Here is an 8,328-nt window from a genome sequence, read left to right as displayed (position 1 = left end):
AGGGGAAGCAAATCGATTTTATTTTTAGTCCTTTCAGTACAGTAACGTCTCTCTCTCTCTCTCTCTCTCTCTCTCTCTCTCTCTCTCTCTCTCTCTCGTGTGTGTGTGTGTGTGTATTAAGTCGTACAGTGCGTGTGGGAGGGTGTACATGACACTGTGGGTGGTTGTACAAGGCAGAGCACAGGAACAGGGAGAAAATATCCCTCATCTCACTATAACGGAGGTGGAGAGGTTTGTCCTGAGTGTTTGAATTTGCTGCTTGAGCCTCGTTCCCTGCCCCCCCCCCCTCTCTCTCTCTCTCTCTCTCTCTCTCTCTCTCTCTCTCTCTCTCTCTCTCTCAGTGCCTGTATCTTAATGCTGGATTAGGAATGTAAATGGCCCGCAAGATAATTATTATTTAATGTGCAGTAATAACAATAATTTAGTACGGACAAAATGTTTTAAAATCTGCTACACCACGGGATTACAGACAGTCCACATTATAAAGCATGAATTTGTGTTAAAGTATCATGGCTTTATATATATTAGAGTCAGGACCGGAAATTCAGCACGCAACTCAGCATTGTAGGTAGCTGTGGAATTACATTAGGCCATCTTTTTCTGTAATTTATTGTTCACGTAATAACAGAAAGGATGCCAAAAGTTAGAAGTACCGCAACAAGGACTTCCTGTACAGCCCCTGAATAGTCATAAGAAGGACAGCCCATCTGGAAGCCTCCCACTTTCCCTGGTTGGGTCACTCCGCGGGTCACAACCAATCCCACCTCAACGACACCCCCGGGACCACTGACCGACCCCCTCCCCTTCTTGTGTGGGGGAGGTAGGGAGGGGGGTGCTGGTGAGGGGGACAGAGGGATGGCGGGGTGAGGTGGCGAGGCAGAGCACGGTTTTCTCTGCTCTATTGTTTTGTGATGCTGTGTCAGCCGGGGAGGGGTGGTGGGGGTGGGGGTGGGGACAGACAGGCAGTATAGTCGGATTTTCTTTTTTCCCAGGATGTGTGTAACTTAGACTTCTCGAAACCTTCAGTAATTTGTTTTGTGTGCGATTCTGAGGCTTTGAAACAAAATTTGAAAGTGAACATGACAATGAGTAATGATGTTCTGATAGGAATGAAGGCACAGAAGCAGAGGAGGCTGAATGGTCAGGAAATAGAAAATGAGAGTGCCTTCAAATATTTGGGTTGTATGGTGAGTAAGGATGGGAGTTGAGAGGATGGAGTGCGAGGAGTACAACATGGAAGAAAGGTTGCAGGCACATTGAGGTTAGTGGTAAGGAATAGGGAAGTGAGCACGGAGGTAAATTAAATGGTGCATGAGTGTATTGTGATCCCCACCTTAACGTATGGAAGTAAAGGTTGGACTCTGATGGAAGGACGCAAGAGAGGAGTGGAAATGAGTCTTTGAGAGGGATATGTGGAGCTAGACGGAGAGACAGGAAGGCAAGTGAGGAAGTCCGGAAGCGTTGTGGTGTTGATGTGGATGTGAAAGTACCAGAAGAAATGTCCTGAGATGGTTTGGCAATATATGAATGGAGGCGAAGGAGAGGGTGGCATGTAGGCAGTTTGTTCCAGATTGATAGGTAGGTAGGTAGAGGTGTGTGTGTGTGTGTGTGTGTGTGTGTGTGTGTGTAAAGGTCATAGATCATCCTGAAGGTCAAAATAAGGCCACGCCCACATATATATTGTGAAGTGGGCGGCGTGGCAATATGGCGGATATGACACGGCTTCATTCCCAGCGAAAATAACAACCCTCCTCCCCTTCTCTCTCTCTCTCTCTCTCTCTCTCTCTCTGTCTCTCATCTATTTTCCCCTTCCCGCCTCGTGCATGCAACCCTACCCCAGTCACTATTGATCCCAGGTGAAGTGTCCATGTGCCTTCCTTCACCCCTCTTCAGTCTACCCTCTATTGTTAGCTTCGTTTTCTATTGTTTTCCCTTTTCTTTTGGTCTTCCTTTTATTTTTTTAACCTCTTCAATACCTGTCTTTTTTTATGGTTTTTGTTTTGCCCTGTCTTTCTGTCTTCCATTTTTTTTTACCCTTTTTCAGTTTGCTGTCCATTATTCTCTTTATTTTCTTTCGTTTTGCTCTTTCTCTCCGTGTATCTTTTTTCTTCAGTTTACCAGTTATTGCTCTCTTCGTGTTGCATATTTTTCTCTTTCCATTTACCATTTCTGTCTCTGGTGTAAGTTTCCTGTCTTTCCTTTCACCCTCTTTAGTTCTGTTGTTTTCGTCAGTTTATTTTATTGTGATTTTTTTCCGTCTTATGTAACTTCCTTCTTTTTGCCTCCATCTTCTTCAGTTAACCCCCTATTGTTTCTTACGTATATATTGTTTTTCCATTCCTTTCCCTCTTCCTATTTTCTCTTTTTTTCCATCCTCTTCAGTTTACTCATTTCTTGTACCCTTTCTTCTGTTTTGCTTTCACTTTTCACCATTTCGTACCTCACATGTAGTTATCCCTTTCATGTCTTTTCCTTCATCTTTCTGGTATCCCGTTTTTCAGCCCTCCTCATCTTTGCTTCTATCCCTTTTCAGGTAACTCATCATTTATACCTAACCTTTTCTTTTTTCTTCTCTTTTTTCATTTTCATTTTTTTTTTTCGTCAGTTTGTCCTCATATAGATTTCCATGTCTGCTCTCCTTTTCATTCATCCTCTTCATTCTTACCCTCTTGTACTTTTTCTTTCATTTTATTATGCTTTCACCTCTTCAGTATGTCCTTTCATTTCGCCGTCATTTCAAGTCTTTCCCTGTCTCTTTTTCTTATTTCCTTCTTCCTCCCATCTCTCTCTCTCTCTCTCTCTCTCTCTCTCTCTCTCTCTCTCCCATCATGACATCTTTACCTTCCTCTTCCTTTTCTCATTCTCGACTACCGCCCTTCTTCCCATCTTCTCCCTTATTCCCTCCTTTCCACTCTTTCTTCTGTTTCCCTTCATCACATCTTCGTTTTCCCCCTCTCTTCTTCCCCTCCTTCTTCCTCGTAATCTCTCTTCTCTCTCCCTCTCCACTTCTTCCTTGCCTCCTTCCTGTGCCCCGTTCTCCCTTCCACTTCTCACCTTTCGTCTCTCCCCTCTTCTCCCTTCCGCTCTTACCTCTCCCCTCTTCACCTCCCCCCCTCTTCTGACCTCTTCTGCTTCCCTCTTTTGTTCTTAGACCTTCTCAAATGGCCCTCCTCTTCTTTCCCCCCTTCTCTCTTTCCTTCTTTTCCCTCTCATTTTATAGCACTTTTGCACATTCCTTCTTTTGCCTCCTCTCTCTCTCTCTCTCTCTCTCTCTCTCTCTCTCTCTCTCTCTCAATTTTTCACCTGACCTTTTGACCTACCGAGTTGTCCCACCAAGTCTCTCTCCCTGTGACCCCATCCTCTTTATATGTCCTCTTTATTCTTAGTTTCCAACACCTCTTTCACTCTAATTCTCTCTCTCTCCTTTCTTCCTTTATTCTCTTCATTCCCCGTTTCTTTCTCTTAACCTCTTCCCACCGATGGCGCCTTTGGAATATTACTAAGCCATTTCCGGACGGTTTTATTCAGCTTAAGGGAGGCTCTTGGTACTGGAGAGGTTAGATACGGCCTTCCATATGCCATTTAGCCTATTAGATGATTTCCATGTTGAATAAAATCGTCTGGAGGTAGCAAGAATAAGCCATAAAAAAGTCACCGTATTGAAAGGGCTAATTGCACAGTACCGTGAGTTGGTTAAAGGAAAATATATACCTATGTGTTGAGGTTGGGTTGACGGTGAAGAAACAGTGGTGAGTGTATTGCGACTGTGATGGAAGATACTGTGTTTTGTACGTTCATTGTTACAGTGCGATTATGATTATGTGCCTGACAGCTATTTCGGCCCGACTTGGACCCTCTTCATGTATCCACAGAGAGTCCATATAGGGTTGAAACTTATTATCCTTACAATTGAGTTATAGTATTTTTTTGTGGGTGTGTAGTTCTTTCATTCTCACATTGCTCTTTCTTGGTATATTTTCTCACATTCATTTTCCTTCTTTCCTCTCCCTTCGTTTTCCTCTTCCGTGTTTTCATCTTCCAGTTCCTTTGTCTCTAACGTTTATCTTTGTCCTTTACCTTCTCCCCTTGCTACTTTTGCCGCATAACTAAGCCCCCCTCATTGTTTGTCTTGTGTGTGTGTGTTGTTCTGTTGCTTCCTTTTACCTGGTTTTGACACTCATTTTTCACCCTTCACCTCTCTCTCTCTCTCTCTCTCTCTCTCTCTCTCTCTCTCTCTCTCTCTCTCTCTCTCTCTCCCTCTCTCATATCCTCTTAAACAACTTCCTTGGGCCTCTTTCCGCCCTCTCTCTTGCTCATTCCCCTCCCCTCGACTGCCCTCTTCTCTCCCCTCCTCCTTCTCCATTCTTCCTTTCCCCTCTCTTCATTCCTCCACCTCACCCCTCGTCTTCTCTTCCTCCTTGCTCTCCTCCCCGCTTCCTCTCTTCACCTCTTCCTCTGCTGTCTTCCTTCTCTTCCCCATTGTCCTTACTCGCCCCTCTTCTCCTTGACTCTTCTCTTCTTTCTCACCCTCCCCTTCGTCTTTCTCCTTTCCTCCCCGCTCCTCGGCTGCCCTCTTCTTTCCCCTCCTCTTCTCTTCCCTCACCCCTTCCTCTCCCCTCTTGAGCGTGACCCAAGTGGTGTGATGTGGTGCCCCCCCCCAAGTGGCTCTATGTGGCTCTATATTACCCCCAAAAACAACGCTTTCACTACTGACAAATAGGATTTTTATGCCTGTTTGACTTGCTTCTCTGTTGTTAAGCTGCTCTCTCTCTCTCTCTCTCTCTCTCTCTCTCTCTCTCTCTCTCTCTCTCACACACACACACACACACACACACACACACACACACACACAAAATCAGTCATCGCATGCAAAAAAGTAACAAACACACACACACACACACACTCTCTCTCTCTCTCTCTCTCTCTCTCTCTCATTACACCCCCTTCTGTAACACTCTTATCCCTTCCTCCGTTTTAAGTTTCATTATCCGTTTCATCCCCCCCTCCCCGTATCACGTGACCCCCGATCAGCTGACGGAGGGAAACATTAAAACTGCTGATCAACACGGATCTTGCTTCAGTGCCCCGGATGAGTAGAGGCGGGAGGATGTGGTGCTCTTGATCGATAATTTACTCTGCATAATTTTTAAGTAACGAAATCAGGGCCACAAGAGACGGGAGAAAGAGAGAGAGAGAGGTACAGCTATAACACACGTGAAAAAATACAGAAACAAAATTAAATGGAAGATAAATCGGTGAAAAGTAAATGATACGTGTAGGAAGAGTTATAGTGGTCGCATAGAGAACAATTCCTTTAAAATGTTGTCTATTATTCAGTCTTAAATTGCGCCATCAGGAGCATAGGAGGCGAATGACCAGTTCCAATACTCTGAGTAGTAATAGATGAGTAATAAGTCTGGGCGCCTCAACCCCTTAGTCCACCAGGCGTCAGCTCATATGGTTGTCCCCAGGCGTAGTAAATGGTTTCCTAGGTTGTAGGAATCTGCTTTTCTTGTCACTAAATGTAAAGTCTTCCTGGGGTAGTACTATATCGAGTGAGTGGGTGGTGAACACTCCACCGAGTGAGTGGATGGTGAACGCTCCACCCACAACCTCGTTAAAAATATGCAAATTTTTACATAATATCGAGTAGAAAAAAAAAAATATTTCCTTCCTACTGACTTGCTCAAATATATACTGTATATGATTCAGAATATGGCAATGATGAAAATAAATCGCCAAAAATATGCGTTTCAGTAATGTAAAATAATCTAGAGTATAATAATAATAATAATAATAATAATAATGCTAATAATAATAATAATAATAATATCAGTAGGTTAATAATCTATCTATATACCTAGGCTGCTTCCCCCAAGGAAAGGGAGGTAGCCGAGACAGGTTAATAATAATAATAATAATAATAATAATCTCAGTATAGGCTAATATTAATTCCTGTGGCCTGACCTGCCCTAATATTTACTTCAGCGGAGGCCGGGAATGAAAGTGTAATTAAGGAATGTAGGCGATTATTGGGGAGAATTAATTAGCCAGGTGCGGCGTGTTGGCTGCAGACTATTAAGAGTAATTAGCCTTGGGGATTAGGCTACTGGGGGGGTGAAGGGTATTGGTAGAGAGGGGTATTGGTGGGGAAGGGTATTGGTGGAGAGGGGTATTGGTGGAGAGGAGTATTGGTGGGGAGGGGGTATTGGTGGAGAGGGGTATTGGTGGGGAGGGGTATTGGTGGGGAGGGGTATTGGTGAGGAGGGGTATTGGTGTGGAGGGGTATTGGTGGAAGGGGGTATTGGTGGTGGTGGAAAAGGCTGTGATGGTAGTGGAAAGCGTTGTGATGGTGATTGTGGTGATGGTGGAAAGAGTTATGATGGTGGTGGTGGCGATGTTAGTGATGGGAACTGTGGGTGGTGGACCGTGTGGTGGTGGGAAATATCAGTAAGGTGAAGGGTGTTTGTAGTAATGGTGACAAGTATCATCGGGGTGAGGGGTAATTGTAGTAGTGGTGAGGGGTACTGTTGGTGGAGGCGAGGTGGCAGCGTAATAATGGAATGTATGTGATTACAGAGGTGAATTAATTAACCTACAGTGGCATGTTTGTTGCTGTACGCTATTAGAGGTAATTAACTTGAAGATTACTGGAGGGGGAGGGGGGAGGGTTATTGGCGGGGAGGGGGAGGGGAATTGGTGGGGAGAGGGAGGGGTATTGGTGGGGAGGGGAAGGGGTATTGGTGGGGAGGGGGGCAGTGGTGGGGATAATGTATGATGTTAATGGTGGTATACTATTTTTACGCTGCCTAAAATTGCTTCCTGCCTATTGATTGCTGTGTTGTAAAGGTAGATTAACACTAGATTATGATAAGAGTCAGAAGGATGCGCTATGAAAGGAAGTAGATCCGTGGCATTGACTTTTTGTACCCCTGAACCACATAGCTACAAAAGGATGAAACTCCGGAGCAGGCTAAGGTGAAAGGACTTGTGGTGTTGGTGTTATAGTGAGGGATCTTGGTGCTTGTGAGGAAGTACTGGAGGTGGTAATGGTTTGTGAAGACTAGATGGTTCCTGGATACCCATAGCTAATACGGTACCACTGCTAGACTATTACTGTTACTGTTACTAACGTCACGAAAAGAGGGCGAGGACTGTATGTTTTTTTAAAGCCTGTTTGTGTATCTGTCAACCATCGGATTACAGGAAGACTAACAAAAAAAATATGATGGCATTTTGTGGGATGATCCTGTAGTAGTAGTGAAGTTTTGCATTAAAAAAAAAATATGTTTCTCTCATTTTGCTCTTGTGTTTACTAATTAGCTTGTGTGTTTGTTTGTACAGGTGTGGGTGAGAAGAATGAGGCGGAGCCATGACGTCACCACCACCACCACAACTACCACAACCACCACAACCATCATCCTTCTGCTCCTGGCTGGCTACGGTAAGATATATGTGGTCGATATGACAAGTATAATGAGTATAAATGACCCTGAAGTAATTATGTTATACTTAGAAAGACGTATGGCAGATTATATGAAATGCAAAATGGAGAGAGAGAGAGAGAGAGAGAGAGAGAGAGAGAGAGAGAGAGAGAGAGAGAGAGAGAGATGGCAGGATTAAATAGAAGACTGGAAGGTATTTGTGGAAACCAGATCTTATGGAAGTGAATGGGAAACTAGAGGGGCTGTGAGAGAGATGGAGGGAGAATATCTGAGAGAGAGAGAGAGAGAGAGAGAGAGAGAATGTTTGTTAGTTTGTGACATGCTATGTCTTAATTTGTGTGTGTGTGTATTAGAGAGAGAGAGAGAGAGAGAGAGAGAGAGAGAGAGAGAGAGAGAGGTGGGAAGCCCAGGTAGATCATCTGCCTCACCTGGATTAAATATTTAGAGGTCCCTCCCCACCCCACCCCTACCTGGAGGGGGGGAGATGAGAGGAATAGGAGAGAAGATGAGAGGAAGAGGGATGGAGAGTAGGGAAGAGAAAGAAAGGAAGAGAGGAGAGGGATGGAAGGTACAGAAAGGGAGGGAAGGCAGGGAAGGGAGATAAGGATAGAAAAGGGAGAAGAGAGACAGGAGAAAGAGAAGGGAAAGGTGGGAAAGGAAAGGGGATAGAGAGAGGAGAGGAATAGGAGAGAAAGGGGTTAGGAGAAGACTATAGGAGAGAGATGAAGAATGGAAAGATGGGAGGGAAGGTAGAGAGGAGAGAGAAATGAGGAAGCAGAAGAGACTGGAGGGGAGGAGGGGGATGAAAATTTAGAGTGGAGAGAAGGGAGGGAAAGTAGACTGACCTGAGGGAAGGGAGAATGGGAGAGATGAATGAGGAGAA

This window comes from Coenobita brevimanus, chromosome 45 (assembly GCF_032717465.1).
Source record: "Coenobita brevimanus isolate Jiangsu-jjx chromosome 45, ASM3271746v2, whole genome shotgun sequence".
NCBI lineage: Eukaryota > Metazoa > Arthropoda > Malacostraca > Decapoda > Coenobitidae > Coenobita > Coenobita brevimanus.
Note: the sequence above shows the minus strand (reverse complement) of the source record.